The sequence below is a fragment of the Sus scrofa genome, chromosome 18 (genome assembly GCF_054392235.1).
Source record: "Sus scrofa isolate SSC_HxYL_T2T_F1_AM1 chromosome 18, Sscrofa_HxYL_maternal_Yorkshire_Landrace_v2.0, whole genome shotgun sequence".
Taxonomy (NCBI): domain Eukaryota; kingdom Metazoa; phylum Chordata; class Mammalia; order Artiodactyla; family Suidae; genus Sus; species Sus scrofa.
Genome location: NC_139400.1, coordinates 23,523,600 through 23,543,228, shown reverse-complemented (window position 1 = coordinate 23,543,228; position 19,629 = coordinate 23,523,600). Strand labels below are relative to the sequence as shown.

At 44.9% G+C, this 19,629-nt stretch overlaps 1 protein-coding gene across 5 annotated transcripts in view; it reads right to left on the bottom strand.

Annotated features, from left to right (window-relative positions):
- Positions 1–19,629, bottom strand: part of AKR1B1 (aldo-keto reductase family 1 member B) — a 158,807-nt gene that overhangs the window by 95,625 nt on the left and 43,553 nt on the right. For 2 of the 5 annotated variants that reach the window (XM_085004812.1, XM_085004810.1), the window contains exon 3: positions 1,572–2,541. The exons of 2 other annotated variants lie outside the window; for them this stretch is intronic. The gene's annotated coding sequence lies outside the window, so the exon portion shown is untranslated. Of the gene's footprint in view, positions 1–1,571; positions 2,542–5,641; positions 5,838–19,629 lie in introns of all 5 variants that reach the window. One more of the 5 variants, XM_085004811.1, reaches the window with a different exon arrangement.

The following is a 19,629-nucleotide window of genomic DNA, read 5'->3' as shown; positions in this document are numbered from 1 at the left end:
GACTCTTAGGTATGTGCCCGGTGCTGTACTAAAAATCTGACATTCATGATGGCACTTAACGCAATGACCTCATGAGGCAGGTGTTATTGTTATTATTCTGATTTTGCAAACAAGGTTTAGAGAAATTAAGTAATCTGCTCAGGCCACACACCTAGTATGTGATGAGCCTGGATTTATGACCACTTTCTCTGAAAACTCCTTTGGATGACTTCCAAATCCAGTTTCCAGCCTGGTCATTAGAAAGCGTTTGCAGTCTCTTCCACATACCCGGAGACATTTCAGGGCTGGAGGGTTAACCTGGATTGGAAAGGAATGGGCTTTGAACTAGGACAGGACACAAGGCTATACAGTTAACTCACTTTCCTTCCTTCTCTTTTGAAAAGTTTCCCAAAGTATGCTTTTTTCCCCCCAGGTATTCCCTGGAAAAGGGGACCTCAGGGAAAACCCTGGTTTGGAGAAGCTGGGCTGTGTATGAGAGCCTCTTGAAGGTTCTGGGGACAAGAGTCTATGGTGGGCTTGTCCATTTCCTTTCAGTCTGTCCCAGACAAAATCTGAGAGGCTGTGAAGGTGGCCATTGATGGGGGATATTGCCACTTGGACTGCGCCTATGTGTACCAGAACGAGCACGAGGTAGGAGATGCCATCCAGGATAAGATCTGAGAGAAGGCTGTGAAGCAGGAGGACTGCTTCATCGTTAGCAGGGTACCGAGGGCTCATCTGGCAGGAGGACTGCACTTCAAGGCTGGCGGAAGTATTGGATTTGGTCAGCATCCAGAATTCTGCCAGCCTTTCCTCTAAGTACTCGGCGCATTTCCCCCAGCCATCTTCATCACTGTCTTTATAATATAACTGGACACGAAGTCCACCCTCTAGCCCAGGACTGGTGAGCAGAGATGCTGCTGCCTCCCTACCCTCGTGGGGATGCGCCATGGATGGCTGGGCCCTTAGCCTCTCTGCTCCCATCAGTGGGCTGCATTGGCTCCGTGGCAGTAGAAGCTAAGGATGCAGTCAGAAGCTAAGGATGCAGTCAGAAATGGTTCCTGAAGCCCCACCTTTCAGCACTGCGGTTTCAGTGGTGGCCCAGAGGTTCTCATCCTATGGGTGTTTTGGAAACTGGTGGGAGTGTCTTTTACTGGGACATGAATTTCATTTTAGTTTAGTAAAGGGCAAGTTACAAAATGTTATAAAGGGCGGAGGGGTTGAGTGAGAGAGGGCTGAGAATTGCTGGATCTGTATCATACCAATTTGAAAAAAGGCACTAGCTACAGGTTCTTGGAAAGTGCATGCATCTACACTGTACACGGACCCCACTGTACACAGTGGTTGAGTCTGAATAAACTCCTTAGAGTCATCCCTTGGGGCCCGTAGGCTTGGAGAGGCGGCAGTGCAGAGAAAGGACCATCTGCTCCCAAAGGCTTAAGAATGCTTGAAACTTAAGCTGGACAATTCCTGCCCTCACAGAGCTAACAGCTGAGGAAGGGAAGAGTAAACCAACACTGAATCTGTATCCAAACATGTTACGAAATAGAAGAGATACATAGAACACCAGGAAAGTTGAAAAAACAGCTTGCCTTCAGCACTTAGGGGATATCATTGACTTCCTGAGCGCCCTGGTGATCTTTCATCTCTGGATCATGTATCTTAACCAGCTGTGCTCTGAAGGGCCTGCCCCTGGGTTAGATCAAGGTGTAGGTCCCAACGCCGGGAAAGTCAGGAAGATGAGGCCCTTTTTTTCCTGCAATGCTGACATCTCCCGGCTGTGCCCTCTTCGGTTGTGGCCCACCTTCTCTGAGAAACATCTCGTGAAGGAGGCCTGTCGGAAGACCCTCAGGGATCTGACATTGGACTATCTGGACGTCTGCCTTATTCACTGGCACAGGGATGACAGGTTGAAGCTACTGCCCACGCCAGTCTTGAGTTCCGAGTGTGTGCTGGAAAACAGCAGCTGTGCCAGGGCTGGGGGCTGGGACCCTGGGTGGCTGAGGCAAGAGGTCTTGCACTTCCAGACCTCACGGAAAGGCTGTCAGGAGGAAACAGGGGAGCAGGAAGGTGCTGTCCTGAAAAGGAGGCCAAGTCCATGTGCTGCTGCCGAGTCACTGCATGCCTCGGTTTTCTCTGTTTCGCCTGAGACCACCGTGATTTCTGGCAGTCCAGGAAAGCTGCAACTGCCATTACCTTGTTCCTGATTCCACTGCAAGGGCCCTCTTCCCAGGGAAGCTCTTACAGGATGATATTTCTGTCCAGCCCTCTTGTTAACCAAAGCACACCCTGGGAACACCGTTTTGAAGAAGAGCCCAAGGATGGTCAAGCTGAAAGGCAGCCGGTCCTCCCTGAAGAAGCAGAAGTCCTTGCTGGGAGTTCTCTGCTCCTGCCTGCACCTCGGAGGCTGAGGACTGTGGATTCCCAGCTCTCTCACCTCATGAAATTCAAGTGTGTCCCCAAGTGTTGACGAGGTCCGGGTATGGGAAGTGCGTGCTCACGGCGATCATGATGGCTTCTGGAATGGGTTCAGAATAGATTTTAAAATCGATCCGGCAGTTTCTAAAATATAAGAATTTGTGTTTTACATTACGCCAGTAGATTGATTTAAAGATGTTATTTAAACCCACATTGTTGAAGTTTATTCTCTGGAGCTTGAAGAAATGGTATGCAGATGCGGGTGTTTAGCCCGAGTTAGGATCCTGAAACCTCATTTGACAGAACCAAGTATTCAGCAGACGCACACTGCACTGAGCTTTTTGTTCTGCATTTACAGCCTAGAAAGGACTTTTATCCCCAAGATGACAAAGGCAATATCATTCTCAGTAAAGTAACATTCTTGGATGCCTGGGAGGTAGGTTCCATCCTGTTCTTCAGGTGCTGGGAGTGAACACTTGCCTTTAGTCCCCTACAAGGGTCTACGCTGGCACGAAGGAGCCCAGGCGCTCAACGCTGTTTAATTTCCTTGTCATTCTCTAATTCCTTGAACTCCTTCCTAATCACCTTTGACGTTTAGGGTCCATCTGACACTATGTACATTTTCAAAGGCTAAGACTGAGTCCTCAAAAGAGACTGGAAATACAGTGCCCCTCAATGTGGAGGATACTCGTGCCATTCTCATACCAGGGGGAGGGAGCTGGAACAGATTTTGCCCTGGGTGTGCATGTATTAATTAGCTAAGGAACCTGGTTAGGGTTATTTAACACCTCCAAACCTCAGTTTCTTCTGCCTGTTAAAAGAAACTTTCTAATAGATACTAATAATATCTATCTTTTCGGATGTGGTAATTTAAGTGTTAAGAGAGCTGATGTGTATGGAGAGCTTATTTAATTACCCAGCCCTACGAGGCAGGGACTCCCACTGGCAAATCAGCAAAGAGAACACTGAGATGCAGAGAGACTGGTGACTTTTTCAGGTCACCCAGTGCTGTGAGGCAGAGCAGGGCCTCTTTGTCTCAGAAATCCATCCACCAAAGACCCTTGACATGGTGGCTGGCACACAGCAAATATACACTTTCACACATCAGGGGATAGGAGTGCCCTGCTTCTGAGATCAAATAATGACCTGTTCCACATAATTCATACTGAAAATTGAATTAAAGAATGAAAGTCTTTCTCTCTAATCATTTTTTTCTGAACCCACTGTTTCCTCTTGTTAAGCTAGGACAGAACAAAGCGAATGAAAAAATTGCAAATGAATAGTGATAAAAACTCCAAGAGTTCATTGTGTTATTTTGCCGGCTTTCCATGTGGGGGCACGTGTAATTTTGAGTTTGTATTGTGTTTTACAGGTTAAGGATGTATTAACCAGAACCTTTCTGAAGATCTTAAAGTGGCTAGAATTAAACATAACTTCTGTGAATTGTTTGTCTGGACGTATTTATTTGTAAACACAGCATTCTTGTGGTTTTGGACTTTAACAACTAAGAGTAAGAAATTTAGACAGCAAAACTGACTTGATAACGGAGGGGAAGGTAATGAGACAGAGAAACAATCATTTCATGCTGGCAAGGTAAACAGTCCTGTACCTGTATCTGAAGGGAACTGTCTTTGGCAAATAAATCATTACATTTGCCTTCTAGCAGCAGAAAGAAAACTCTAGATTTCTGTGGGGGTTTTTTTTTTTTTTTTGGTCTTTTTGCCTTTTCTAGGGCCGCTCCTGTGGCATATGGAGGTTCCCAGGCTAGGGGTCGAATTGGAGCTGTAGCTGCCAGCCTACACCAGAGCCACAGCAACGCGGGATCCGAGCCACGGCTGCGACCTACACCACAGCTCACGGCCACGCCGGATCCTTAACCCACTGAGCAAGGCCATGGATCGAACCTTCAACCTCATGGTTCCTAGTCAGATTAGTTAACCACTGCACCACGACGGGAACTGCTGTGGGTGAACTTTTAAGACTATTATGAAGCTCCCTGGGTTGTATACAAAACAAAAAACTAAAAGACATATGATAAAGATCTTCAGGATTTCCATTCGATTTCCTCAACAAGGATATGTCATTTGCACTCAGGTTCCATAAGTCAAAATTGACAGTAATAAAAGAGCAATGACTTATGTAATTAAGAGTCATACTAATGGACTAGATAATTAACAATGACCTACTTACTGTATAGCACAGGGAGGTCTGCTCAATGTCCTGAAATAACTTACCTGGGAATAAGAGAGTAGATATATGTATATGGACAGCTGATTCGCTCTGCTGTAACCTGAAGCTAATGCAACATTGTAAGTCAACTATACCCCAATACATTTTTAAAAAAAACAGTCATACCAAATGATAACCTATTGGCAACATCATATCCATGGGCAAGAGATTATAGGTAGAAATAAATCAAATACTCTTGGCAAAATCTTATGAAGGCATCAATTTGTCACACGTTCTGCCATCTTGATTATATAATTAAATATAAATCCACGGTAAATGTGACAGAACATTCCTGTTGTACAAGCCAGGTGCTGGTTGAGCCCACAGACTCGAAGGTGGGTTCAAACTACAAATTGAAAAAAATGACATTTTTTCTTAGATCTGCATATTCTTTTTTACCTTAATGCCCGCACGAGTTATTATCCAAGTACCTAGTCTTAAATACTTGTTTGATACTGTCACTCAAATAACTGTATTAAGCCTGGACCTTCAAGAAAATATTTTACTTTCTTTTTGCTACTGACAAAATTGTAGCCATAAAAAGAAACATGAATTCTGATACTTAACCATTAAAAAAAAAAGTCAACATATTTATTTTCCTATAATGAACCACCTTCTCTGAGAGAAATATTTCAGGATGATGATCTAATGAACAACATAATGGCTTTAACTCAATGAATGTTTTATTCCTGAGAATGAAAATTGTGGTAAGAGCTACAACTTAGCCTAAGATTTCAATACACTCAGCTTTTGCATTAAATCTGACAAGAGGACTCAGTCATATATATTTCCCTGGTAAAACATGACCTTTTAAATATCTTGGGAATTGTTCTTCGTGGGATGTGGAGACTTGGTTGTCCCACAAGTGTTTCTGCCGCTCTGATGGCATTCACTGTGGCAACCACGTCCTTGTTCTATTCAAAAAGTGCCCTGGTTTTCACAAGGCTGTGATTTGAGAGTGGATCTGGGTCTTTTTTATAATGATTTTTATTTTTTCCATTATAGTTGACTTAACAGTGTTCTGTCAACATTTACTGCACAGCAGAGTGACCCTTTTCCAGGTCTCTGACTTTAAACGGAACAATGAGGACATGGCGACCATGCTCAGCTTCAACAGAAACTGGACGAGCTGCTCCTTCCATCCACAAGTGGCGCCGGCCGAGTTAGGTACGAAGATGGTTGGGAGTTTCTCTAAACCGGTGGAAGGTCAGCTGGAAGGAATGGGAGACAGCTGGGACTACTCTTATCTTTAAATATTATTTTCTGATGGTTTTGAAAATCAAAATTGGAATACCTGGAATCATTTCGAGGAAAGACACATCCCCAATTGCTGCCTAGTCTGAATTGGATGTAGCGCTAGAATTTTAAGAGAGGACTTGTCACTAGGTAGAAGGCAGCACCATCCATCGACCCAGTCACTCAGTATTTATTTAGCATCTGCTGTGTGCCAGGCACTTTTTGGGTGGACGTTGGACAAAGTTCCTGCCTTCAAGGTTTATATTCTAGTGGGGGAGTACAAAAATAAACCAAAAAAATTAATATGCCATCAATTAAGAGTGAATCCTGGCATTCCTGTTGTGGCTCAGAGAGTTAAGAACCTCACATAGTGTCCGTGAAGATGCAGGTTCGATCCCGGGCCTTGCTCAGTGGGTTAAGGATCTGGTGTCCACAAGCTGTGGTGTAGGTTCCCGATGAGGCTTGGATCCGTCATTGCTGTGGCTGTGGTGTAGGCCTCAGCTGCAGCTCTGATTTGACCCCTAGCCTGGGAACTTCCATATGTCACAGGTGCAGCTATAAAAAGAAAAAGAAAAAGAAAAAAAGAATCCTACAACTGACAAAGAAAATAAATTGTAGGAAGGCATTGTCTCCCCTTCTCTATTCTATTCCATTCCATTCCCTATTTGTCTCTATTGAGGGAACAGACATAAATTATTTCAGATAGTTATCAGTGCTATACAGAAAAGGAAAGTAGGGTAAGGGGCTAGAAAGTGATGGGTGGGTGGGTGATTGATCTCTTAAATCGGGTGAGTCAGAGGAAGCTTTGCTGATAAGGTTGAGCTGAAACCTGAAGGAAGTAAGGGATAAGCCTTGTGGATATCTGGGGAAAGGCATTCTAAGCAGTGAGCACAGCAAGTGCAAAGGCCCTGAGGTGGAAATGTGTTTAGCACTGGAGTAAGGAGGCCAGTGGGGCTGTAGCAGAGTGGGTGAGGGGATGTGTGAGAGGAGGTGAGGTCAGAGGTGTCAGGGGCCCAGAGCAGGCTGAGGGATGTAGACTGTGAGGAGAGTTTTTGGTTTGGGCTCTGAGCGAGCTGAGAAGCCACTGGAGGATTTTGAGTAGAGGAGTAGCAAGATAGGGCGTATGTTTGAAAAGAGCCACACTGACTTCTGGACTGAAGGAATACAGGGGACTATTGTAATGATTCAGGGGGAAGACGACAGTGGCTGGGCCTGGTGGCGGTAGTGGGGAGGTGAGGAATGATCTGATTCTAGATATATTGGGAAAGCAGAGCCCAGTGGATTTGCTAACCAGTTAGGAGTCAAAGAGGGCTCCAAGCCTTTGTTTTGTTTTGGTTTTGCCTGAGCCACACAAGATGGAATTGCCACTGGGGGGAAGAAATCAGGAGTTTCTCTTGGGATATCTTTGCAATTCAAGGTCTAAGAGGGGAAGTCAAATAGACAGTTGGATTTATCAGTGTGGAGGTGAGAGGAGCGTCTGGGCTGCAGCTAAATTACCTGGGTGTCGGCAGCACCGGGGGGTATCTGAGGCCACACGATTGGATAAGCAGGTTTCTAGGAAGCGAGTTTCCAAAATAGAGACGATAGACAATATCTTCCTAGAGTTTACTTTTCTTGTCAGTCATAGGATTCATTCTTCATCAAAAGCCTCTTAAAGGAGGTGCGACTAACTTCACCTTAAATTACTTAAACATTTTATAAGAATCTGAGAGAAGTTTTTCACTCTCGTCAAGTGATGGTTCTAAATGATCTATTGATCATCCATCAATACTTTCTGATTAATGTATCTCACTAAATATATCAAAGATATTTGTCTTTGGGAAGGTGGTTTATGTCATTTATTACTGCCGGGTCCCCAGTTTAGTGACGATTTATATCTCTTTCACGGCTTTTAAAGCCAAAATGGGAATTTCCTAGTGGTCTAGGGGTTAAGGATCCAGCGTTGTCACTGCTGCGGCTTGGGTCACTGCTGTGACAAGGGTTCAGTCCCTAGCCTTCTGCATGCCTTAGGCACAACCAAAACAAAACAAAATGCCAAAATGGTTTCTCACTTTTTAAAAAGTGTTTCAATACCTCACGGCTTGCTCCCATGTCATGATATTATGTATCCATCCCGCCCACCCCTAGTATCATATAGGGGCCATTGCTTACAATTGCTCACTTTTGTTGAAGAACAACAAAGCAGCAGCTCTTAGGATGAAAAGGAATGTCAAATGTTACAATGAGATCTTCCAGGAGAGGAAACTGCTTCTCCTCGGAGCATCATTCCCAATAGAGGCAACAGAGGGGTGTGCTCCGGGAAGAATCTACCTCCTTCAGACGCCACCTCCAACACTTATTAGCCTTGGCACCTTGGGTAAATTTCCTGATTCCCAAGTTGATTTCTTTATCTGCAAAACTGGGATGAGGATATTAATTACAGCTAACATCTCTTGAGGGTTAGCTTAGAATATGCCAGGCTTCCTAAGCCCTTTGTGGATATTATTAACTCAATACTCACAACAACCTTGCAGGGTTGTGAGAATGAATGGAGATTTAACCAGGCACTGTGCTCGGCACCAGGCTTCCTGTGAGCTATGGTCACAAAGTTTATTCTGGTACCTGGGTCACCTGCCTGCCCTCCTTCCCAGCACACCCTTCAGATCAGTTTGACGGAAGATGGAGAAAGGCTTGGGTTCTTAAAGAACCCAAGGGGACAGGAGGCTGAGAGCGGAAAGGCCATAGAAAACCCTGAAGAAGAATGCCTTTTAACCCAGAGTTTAATGGTAACATATTCTTCGTGCTTGTTGCTCTTCAGGCTGATTAACCAGGAGGGGTATCCCTTCCATGCAGAATATTGAAGCTGAATCTCCTGATAAGATGACACTGCACATGCACTCTTTGCACTTTCCTGAAGTATAATTCTCTCCCCCAGATTCCCATTTTAGCCAAGCTTGTCTGAAATCACACTGAGTCTGCCCTGCTATGGCCCAGAACCTGGACTGTGGTGTATCTAGATTGGTCTGTTCCACCAGGAGCAGATTATCACAGGGAGATAGGACTCTGATCAGCCAGTTATAGCTTTTTTTTTTTTTTTCTTCACTCCTTGGGTCTGATCACAGGGACTCAGCTAACCCCGAGGATAGGAAGATTTAAAAGAAAAAAAAGAATAAGTAAAATAACGAATGCGTAGTGAGAGGTCACTATGCACTAGCACTAGTCGAAGGGCTTTGCGTGTGTTCCTTGCTGAAGCCCGCAACCACCCCTTGGAGGTAGCTTCTTTTTTTTTTTTTTTTTTTTTTTTGTCTTTTGTTGTTGTTATTTCTTGGGCCGCTCCCGCGGCATATGGAGGTTCCCAGGCTAGGGGTTGAATTGGAGCTGTAGCCACCGGCCTACGCCAGAGCCACAGCAACGCGGGATCCAAGCCGCGTCTGCAACCTACACCACAGCTCACGGCAACGCCGGATCGTTAACCCACTGAGCAAGGGCAGGGACCGAACCCGCAACCTCATGGTTCCTAGTTGGATTCGTTAACCACTGCGCCACGACGGGAACGGAGGTAGCTTCTCTTACTCACACTTCACAGAAGGGGAAACGCAGGGATGGGGAGGCCAAGGGACTTGCTCAAGGCCACCCAGGTTGTAAGGGGCTGAACCACACTCACGGGCTCTGGGAGATCTCACTGTGACTGATCCCCTCCCTCCCATAAGCCTCCAGGCGAAAGCACCAACTCCAGGGGTGGCAATGCCTATAGGACCCACCGAGGTGGCCCTGCTCCTCAATGGAGAGGCTGGCATATCCCACAAGTGGGGTAGGAAAGGGAGGCGAGTCTGAACGAGGGAAATGTTTACTGTTGCCATTATTTGGGAACATTTCTCATTTTCCTATGATAATTTTTCTTATGAAATACTCCAATTAGATAGACATGTACAGAGAAAAAAATAATGCACATCTGACTACCCACCTTACAAATTTAACAGATGTCACACGTTTCGCCATATCGACTTCGAACCTCTTTTTAAAAATTATTCATGAAGTGAATGGTTACCACATAGGTGACGGCTGCTCCGTACCCCTCCCATCCCCACCTCCTGACTCCCTCCCCAGAGGTAATGTCTATGCTGCGGTTGGTGAGGTGCCTCCTTCCTCCGTGGGTCATTTGCCTGCTTGCTTCCCACCCTTAGCCTTTCCTGTTCTGCACAGTGGGGGTCTTTTTTTTTTTTTGGCTGCACCCACAGCATGCAAAAGTTCCCAGACTAGGGATAGAACCTGCACCACAGCAGTTACCCAGAAACACATTAGTGATAACTCTGGATCCTTAACCCACTGAGCCACCAGGGAACTCCTGGTAGAGGATCTTCAAACTTCATTTCCCAGGCTTCCTAGAGAGATGGCCTCCAGCTAGGTTTGGTCAGTGGGAGGTACTGTTGGGTGATCTGAGAGCCGAGGAAGGGAGTACCCAGGTATTTCTTCTCTACCTTGAAAAACGTCTCTGATCGACAGAAGTCGTATTTTCTCTGCGGTCCTAGCTCTTGCCAGGCAGCCTCCACAGATTCCATTTCCCACCAGATGACGCAGCTTCCAAGATTAGGAAACCTCACTTCCTCCTCCGTCCTCCATCCTGAAGGCTGGTAATCTCTTCCTGCTGCTGCTAATCTCCCAGCTGCTTCACCTTCTCTTCTCCTGTTTTATATCCCAGCTCTTCCATTATCTGTGTAACCAATTCTTTAAATTAAATATCCAATGTCTAAAAATCTTAGGGTGGTTTCTGTTCTCCTGGTTCCCTGACTGATACACTTGTAACCAGCAAGTGGGCTTGTTGCCAGCTGTACAACGGAGAGACCAAACACTGAGGCAAAGGTCTTTTACAGAAAGAAAAAGGCTTTATCGGAAGGTGGCCAAGAATGGAGGCAGCAGAGCTCAGATCTGTGTCCCCGGTGGGCTTCTGAGTGGGGCATCTCACTGAGTGGAAATGAGGAGCAAGAATGGGGCGGGGCTCGGAAATGACTGGTGGAAAATAAGGGGGAATTTCAAGGGTTCTCTGCGCAGATGTGACGGTCCTTCATGCCTTTTTGTGAGCAATACATGCAATGCTGGGGGGTTCTGTATATTATACATGGTGGACTTTCAGCCTGTGATGTCCAGAGTTTATGGTCGGTCATTCTAGTCCCTCAGTGAGCTTATGCCTGCATGATGCTCAGTCAAAGGGGTTGTTAGGAAGTTGTTTCCATCCCCGGGAGGCCCTGGGCCCCACCATTCTGGCCACCATCACTCATCTGGGGTATCAGTGGAAGGGGCTGTGAGCAAATTGTTCCCACATCTTCGCTTCTCTGGTACTCCGCAAGGCTAGCTTGCAGTTCTCAGTCAATCATTTTGTTTTTACTTCATGGGCCTTGTAAGGTACAGCATATGATGTCACACTTCCCATCCACATTTTAATATTTTTGCTATTGATTTATACATCCATCAATAATCTATGGGGTTGTTTTGTGTGCTTTTAAAATGTAAATTTGTTTTCCTTCATGTGATTATAATTACAATTTCCTTGATTGAAAAGCCCAGATATACAATAAAAAGATTAGGTTCCCATTAATAAGTTATATGACTTTTTTTCCCCACTTGAACTTAACCAAACCAAGGTAAATTAAAATGCTAATATGGAGAAATGCTGTATTCAAAAAAGCAACTTCTTGGGAGTTCCTGTCGTGGCTCAACAGAAATGAATCCAACTGGTATCCTTGAGGATACAGGTTTGATCCCTGGCCTCGATCAGTGTGGTTTAAGGATCTGGTGTTGCCATGAGCTGTGGCATAGTGGCAAGACTCGGCTCGGATCTGGCGTTGCTGTGGCTGTGGCATAGGCTGGCAGCTGTAGCTCTAGTCTGGGAACTTCCATATGCCATGGGTGCAGCCCTAAAAAAAAGCAAAAATTAAACAATAAAAAATTACAAAAAGCAACTCAGTGTTCCCTGATTTTATTTTTCATATTTACATCTCAAGTCATGAGAACTCTGCAGGCCTCTGAGTCTTCAATCTCATAATCCTAACGAACACAATGAATCCACCCGAGAATTTGTTCAGTTTTTGGCTTGCTGGGAATAAAGCCACCGCAGTCATCAACTAAACCTGCATCCAGTCTAAGGTCTACACTAGAGGTGTGTGTTAAATTAACTCTTTTGACTATGAGATGAACTTGCCTTATCTCTGGGGCGAGAGGAAGGGGAGTAACAGTGAGGGGAGGATGGCGAGGCAGGGTGCGGAAGAGGAAGGGAGCTGATCACGGGAAGTAGGGAGCCCGGGCGTGGTGTTACCACCCCAGGTTCTTGGACTCTTTAATCAAAGGAAATTGATAAAAGGCCAGACAAGAAATTCAAGCCTTACTGGGCTGTGGCACGAGGGAGAGACGACAAGTAGCAGGTGTTCCTGCTCACTCCCTGAGTGGGCTGGAAGGCTAATTGGTTCCTTGAATGGGGTGTGGGTAGGGGTAGAAGCGTGGCTTAGGCTGGAGGGGTTGCATAGGTGGTCTGCCCAACCCCTTGGTGTGCAGGGATCACGCACAGTATACCCTGCTTTTGCTCCTGGCACCTCAGAACAGGGTTTAATGATAAGTCGTGTGCCCAAGGCTCTGCTTTCTACCGGGACACAGCTTTAAGAAGGCCAGAGAAGCACGTGTGGAGGAGAATGGCTATGGTACTATTCCCTATGAGTCAAGAGATGCTAAAAGCGCAGGCAAGAATCAGGGCTAAAGATAGCCTGTATGTCAGCCTCTCAGGGACCTTGAGCTATCATCATTGGAAAAACAATACCCCACTGCCTCGCCCTCAAAAGAATCCTAAAAAGTCATAGATAATGACTTTCCTATATTTACTTATAAATAGAATTCATAACCTGTGCTCTTGTCTGGTTGGCAGCAATATTCTGATTATTCTAGTTTTTACTTCTTCCTTAGTGTATGTATTAGCTCTCCTAGGGCTGTTGTAATAAACTGCCACAAATTTGGTGGCTCAAAACACCAGAAACCTATTCTTTCACAGTTCTGGAGGCAGGAAGTCAAAATCAAGTTGTCAGAAGGGCCGTGCTCCCTCTGCTGGCTCTAGGAAAGAATCCTTCCTTGTCTCTTCCTAGTTTCTGGTGGTTGCCAGCAATCCTCAGGGCTCCCTGGCTTGTAGCTGCATCACTCCAATCTCTGCCCCTCTGCCTTCATATAACCCTCAAGAATGGGATTAGTGCCCTCATAAGAAGACACAAGAGATATTGTACACTCTCTCCCCCTCTCGGCCATATGAGGATACAACAAGAAGATAGCCATCTGCAAACCAGAAAGTGGGCTCTCATCAGACACTAGATAGGCTGGCATCTTGATCTTGACGTTCCCAGCCTCCAGAACTGTAAGAAATAAACTCCTGTTGTTTAAGTCACCTCTAGCCCATAGTAACTTGTTATAGCAGCCCAAGTTATGACAGTTACTAAGGGGAAAGAGAGACTTTACAATGGGTAAGTGTGGCAGATACCTCTTGTATTAGTTTTCTACTGCTCTGTAACAAATCGCCACAAATGGCTTGAAACATCACCATTTATGATCTTATGGCTGTAAGTCAGAAGTGCAGGTGGGTTCTCTCAAGGTCAGGGTCTCCCAAGGCTGAAATCAGGGTATTGGCCAGGCTGGAATTTTGCCAGGAGGCTCTGGGGAAGCATTTTCCTTCCAAACTCAGTTTCAGGTGGTTGACAGAGTTGAGTTCCTTGTGGCTATAGGACCGAGGTCCCCATTTCCCTGGTGGCTATCAGCGAGGGGCCACTCTCAGGTCCTGGAGGCCAATCCCACTTCTCTGCCACAGGTCTTCTCCAACTTAACAAGGTAGACCTCCTGGAGTTGAAGCCCTGTCACACTTGGCACTTCTCTGCCCTCACCTTCTGCTCTCAGCCAGAGAAAATTCTGCTTTTTAAGGGCTGATGTGATTCAACTACACCCACTCGAGTAAGCTCTCTTTTGCCGTATGACAGCAAAATCATGGCAGCAACGCTGTGAGCCAAGGTCACAGGACCATCCTAAACTTCTGCCTACCACCCCACCTCAACCAAGTGGTCAACTTACTGTTATCAGAAATAGGACAGACTGAAATTGTGTATCACCTGCTAGGATACAATGAGAAGCTAGCATCACATCTGTGATATCCCTGCCAAAGATGCACAACTTGAATATAAACATGAGGAAACATCAAACAATTTCACCATGAGAACTGCCCATCAAAACCAGTGGTTGATAATCTTCAAAATAGTGAAAGTTATGAAAGTCAGAAGACTGGGGGAACTCTATGAGACTGAGAAATACAAAAAGACATGATAAATAAATGTGGTGCAGGATTTTGAACTGGATCTTTCTGCAATAAAAGACATTTTCTTGGGACAGATGATTAAAACTTGAATGGGGTCTGAAATTAAATGACATTAATGTATTCCAGTTAATTTCCTCATTTGCATGGTCAAAATGTATAGACGTAAGTCTTTGTAAAAATCACATACTAAAATAATCAAGGGTGGTGGGGTATCACACCAACAAATTACTCTCAAAATACTCAGAAAAAAAAGAGCTCTTTGTACTATTTCTGCAATTATTTCTTCAATTACTTCAAAAGAAGAAAAAAAGGAATCAGGAAAGATCGTTTGTGAATCGAGAAAACAAGAAAGGCAGAGTTCCCATCGTGGCTCATCAGTTAATGAATCTGATTAGTAACCATGGGGTTGTGGGCTCCATGCCCGGCCTTGCTCAGTGGGTTAAGGATCCAGCGAAAGGCAAGTTAGAGTCCCAAGAGAATTTAAAAGAAATGATTTTGGGGGGAAAAATCTCATACATTCTTTTAAAAAATCCATTTTGTTTTATTTTGAATATTAAAAAAAATTAAATGAAAACCAAGCAAAAAGGTTTCTCTCCTTTAGGATATCGGTTTTTAAAATGGAAACCAGGAGGAAATTGTTAACCAGGAAGAAATGCAACTGAATTTAAGTAAGTTATAAAGCTGGTCTGAGAAGCTGTCAGACAAATTGTGTATAAATATGGCAAAGCTGAAGCTCAGAGGACAGAAAAAGGCAGTATTCCTTTCTACAGTGTATTAAGAATATCATTGAGATGTTTCAAAGTATACAGAAATCCCAAAGGCTTTGTCAAGGTTCTGTTGACCTTGTGGTTACAAAAAGATGATGATCTTCCTTTATTTGGCAATAATCAGGGTTTATAATGAGTTTTTAAAAAATTAAAGCAACTAATATTTATTATTTTTACATCTCCTAGAATTCAGCACATAATAAATACATAGTGACTAACTTTCTGGTTTCTGTTTGAAAAAAAAAAAAATCACCCTGGATCTTTTTTTTTGTTTTTTTACTTATCTTGGTAACCATACAAGCATCAGTCTCTGGACGTGCCCAGAAACAAGGTCATGAGGTTCCACTCTTTGAGCAGCCCCACTGCCTTCTACGGCTCCCCTGCACTTGGCACTAGCACATCCGAATACAACCTCAGCTACGGCTGCATCGTTGGTCCAGTTCCCCACACCATGACCTTGAAACCATGTCCAAGCCCCGAAGGGAAAAGGTTTTTTTCCCTTTAGCCTCCCAGGCCTTCCCTCAGTCTCAAAAGGCTGATTCAAGAGTTAATGATTAGGAACTATTGTTACAGCTAAAAGTTAGCCAAAACAGTCTCCATGATGTTAAGCCCTGCCTTGGTCCACTAACTTATTACTAATGATGACTTTCTAGTTAGAGTTATATCGTGCCTAGTGTCCAGCTTTTTACAAATGACCTCTTCCTGACTTAATCGCTTTCTTTTACGAATGATGGCTTTCTAGTTAGAGTTCTACTGCACCTAGTGGTTTCCTTTGTAATTGAAACACTTCCTAACACCGCTTCCCCACAAGCCATCTTCTTTCCAGAGAAAAGGTCAAGGAAGGATAACCTTGACCAAAGACAACCGGAAACCATCACCAGATGGACTGACACAAGAATTGACAACTGGAATGATCTATGGGTCAAGAATAATATCGACTCCTTAATCTATAACCCCGTCTTCTGAGCTAGACCTATAAAACCCCTTGCTATCCCCTCTCAGGACAGGACACAGTGTTGAGGTGTGCTGTGTCCTCCTTTGCCTGGCAAAGTAATAAAGCTGTTCTTTCTGCTTCATCCAGAACTCTGTCTCTGAGACTTAACTGGTGCCGGTGTATAAAGGCTGAGTTTCGGCTACAGCTTTGTATGTGCATTCTCCTCACCTGCTCTTTGGAGTCAGGGCTCTGGCTTTTTTTCTGTTGGCGTTCAGACCTGTTGCTGTCACTCTCTCCCACCAAGGCAAAGGCAACAGAGTCTTAAGAGGGTGCAGGCTTCTGAAAATCAAAAATATCCACAAGCCCTACCACATTCTTTGTCCTCACAACCTCTTTTTCCTGGTGTTAATTATAGTAATAAAGCCACACACACATCACCCAAACAGATGCTTCATGCAAGTATTTTCTTAAAAGTCCAGAAATAGAAATAGGTTAGTAGATAGAAGTTAGAACCCACAACTCTAGCTCGCTCTCTTCTACCTGCCTCGCAGATTATGCAGCTTCCAAGGGGGATCTTCCTGCACCCCATGCTTTTCACTTCCTGGCAACGACTGGAAACAAGCTAGTCCTACAGGCCCCTGGATCTCCTGAACTGATTTCCTAATTTCTGCTTGAGCTTTCAGAGGACAAAAATGACTGCAGGAAAATACATCTCTGTACTCCTTTCTGCTCTAATTCTAGCACTTTAAGCATGGAACTTCTTTCGGGTTTGCTTATTTCTAAACCAACAGGTGATATTTGACAACGGAAATTACTGTAATCGTTGTGTTCTAATGTACTGTATGTAACTCGTTTCATTTATACCTATAAGCCGGAAGCCAAGCACCCAGACAAGGATTTTAAACACTTGCTTTATCCTAATCAAGGGCCTTTCAACATCATCCACTATGAATCTGTGGACTGAAAGAAAACCACACCAGATGAGAGGTGTGAGTTCAATTTTATTCCGGGTCTTACTGAGGACTACAGCCCGGGAGAACGTGGCCTCTGGGTACCTCTGAGAAACTGCTCCAAAGGGGTGGGGGTAGGGAGACTAGTTCACATGATTGCTGGGGGGCTGGGGAATACGTGCAGTCAAGTGTGCATCCGAGTGAAAGAATGCTGCTAGTTACAAAGACCAGACATCTCAGGTTAATGATTTTAGTGCTTCACTATTTTTGGGAAAATGCAAGCAGCTGGACTCATTACAACCTTTCCGGAGATATACATCGAACTATCTAAGGGGCCTGCTTGGCCGAAGCACAGAGCTTCCCGTTATCATCTTCGTCTCCCGTGTCTGGAGCACTGAGTGCTTCATCCTGTTATCGTCTTTATCTCTGCTGTCTGGAGTACAGGATGCACTGTCTGTCAGCCACTGGCTGCGCAGGGTTAATCTCTGTTGAACTGGATGGTGAGCAAAATTCTCTTTGCTTTTCTTCTGTCTGCCAATCTACCAGTTGAAAAGCGACACATTCATAGCTGCAGGCTGTACAAGCTCTGCCAAACAAATAGGTTTTGTCTCCCTGGAGCTTTGCCCTGCTTCTGTGGGTGAAGTGGGCCGGAGGCAGCAGCTGAGCCCCAAGGCTAATGTACGGCTGTGTGTTTTGGGCTGTGGCTGAAATGATAGGGCTGATTTAAGAGAGTCACCTGGTGCCAGCCAGGCTGGACTCAGGGGCTCTCAATGCTGGTGGGTCTTAGAGGCACTGAGGGTCTTCCGGGTCTTTGACATCACAGTCGGGTAAAGCCCAACCTCCTCTAGTGACCAGGAATTCACTTCTGCTAACTAGTACTTAGAAAAATCTTGTGTTCAAAGATGTCTCTCCCATGCTGAGGTAAGAACGTGCCTTCCTATATCGTCCACCTGTACGTCTCAATTCCGTATGCTGTGACCACAGTGATCAGGTCTTATCCTGATCCTTGTGTAAGGGGAAGAACAAATATGACTCCATATTGGATCTGTTTCTTTTACTTTAACCTTTGTATTCTATTGCCTTTGCTGCAAATTAATCCACTAAAGGCATGTTGCCTTTAAAGTAAACATAAAGGCCCATCTCTAGGAACCCTGCCTCTGCCTTAAGCATTAAGCTAAAATACCTCTGTTTAGCCTGCAGGGAACATCTTGGCCAGGTCCACCTATGAATGAAGAATGAGGGTAGGAAAGAGGAAATTGACAGGTAGCCTCCTAAGTCTGGCCTGAATCAGGAACTATGTGCAACAGTCTACTGTCTTTTTTACTCTACTTCCTCACTTCCCCCTCTTTGTTCTATAAAAAAAATTAGCATCTAAACCCAGGCAGGATGGTTCTTTGGGACCCTAGCCACCATCTTATGCCAGCTTTCCACAGAAAGTTGTTTTTCCTGGTCCTCGGAACTCCTCTTTCCTATGGTGAGCAGTATGATCTGGGACTTGGTTAACACCTGTGAAATCCCTACATATATTGGCTATAGCTGCCATAGTCCTATGCTATGAAACCGGAACACACCCTCACACCATGCACAAAAATAAACTCAAAATGGCTTAAAGACTTAAACATAAGACAAGATACCATCAAGCCCCTAGAAGAGAACACAGGCAAAACATTCTCTGACATCAACCATACAAATGTTTCCTCAGGTCAGTCTCCCAAGGCAACAGGAATAAAAACAAAAATAAACCAATGGGACCTAATCAAACTGACAAGCTTTTGCACAGCAAAGGAAACCGTAAAAAAATCCCAAAAAGACAACCCATGGAATAGGAGAAAACAGTTTCAAACAATGCAACTGACAAGGGCTTAATCTCTAAAATATACAACAAACAGTGCTTTCAAACTATTAACTGAACAGCTACAGAACTGTTGCAGCTGTTCTAGACTGACTATCTCCCCCAGATTCATATGCTGAGACTCTAACCCGCAATGGGATGGTATTGGGAGATGAGACGGGGAGTTAGATTAGATCATGAAGGTGAAGCCCTCACGATGGGATTAGTGGCCTTGTTAGAAGAAGAGAGAGATCCCTCTCTCGCTCTGAATGAGCCCAAGGAAAGACAGACAGGGAGAAGGCAGCTGTCTACAAGCCCAGAAGAAGGGGCTCACCAGGAACCAAACTGGCCAGCACCTTGATCCTGGACTTGCCAGCCTCCAGAACTGTGAGAAATAAATGTTTGTTGATTAAGCCACCCAGGCTGTGATTTTCTGTCAGTTTGAGCTAAGACAGGAACATATCATTCAGAGGAGTACATGGATCCAAACATGAGATGGAGAGAGACACCTGGTTTCTTACTTTGCATTGAAGGGGGTGGAATTTTTGACGTCTTTCCCATTCAACTCAAGGAATGTACCGCAGAGGACTCTGCAGGGCTGTGCCCTGTCTATGGTGGAGAGAGACTGCAGACGAGGACCGGACGGATGGTCCCAGTTCTCCGGACAAAGGAGGATGTGAGGTCCTCTAATGTGGCTGAGGAACTGACATGCAGTAAGGGGTTTCAGGGAATGGATGAGGCTTGGAATTGCTTCTATGAGTAATGCCCCAGGGAGTTAACTAAGGATGAAAAGAGGAAACTTGAGCAGCCTTGAGGTTACCACTGAGGTTACACATTACGGATTTAGAGTTGATCTGACATGCAGACTTCTGTAACTTTCTGCAGGAGCCTGGCTGCCCAGGAGAGAGACAGAAGCGTTGATTCCATCTAGCACTGGGGATTGCAACGCAATTAAGAGCAAAGGAATCCAGGAG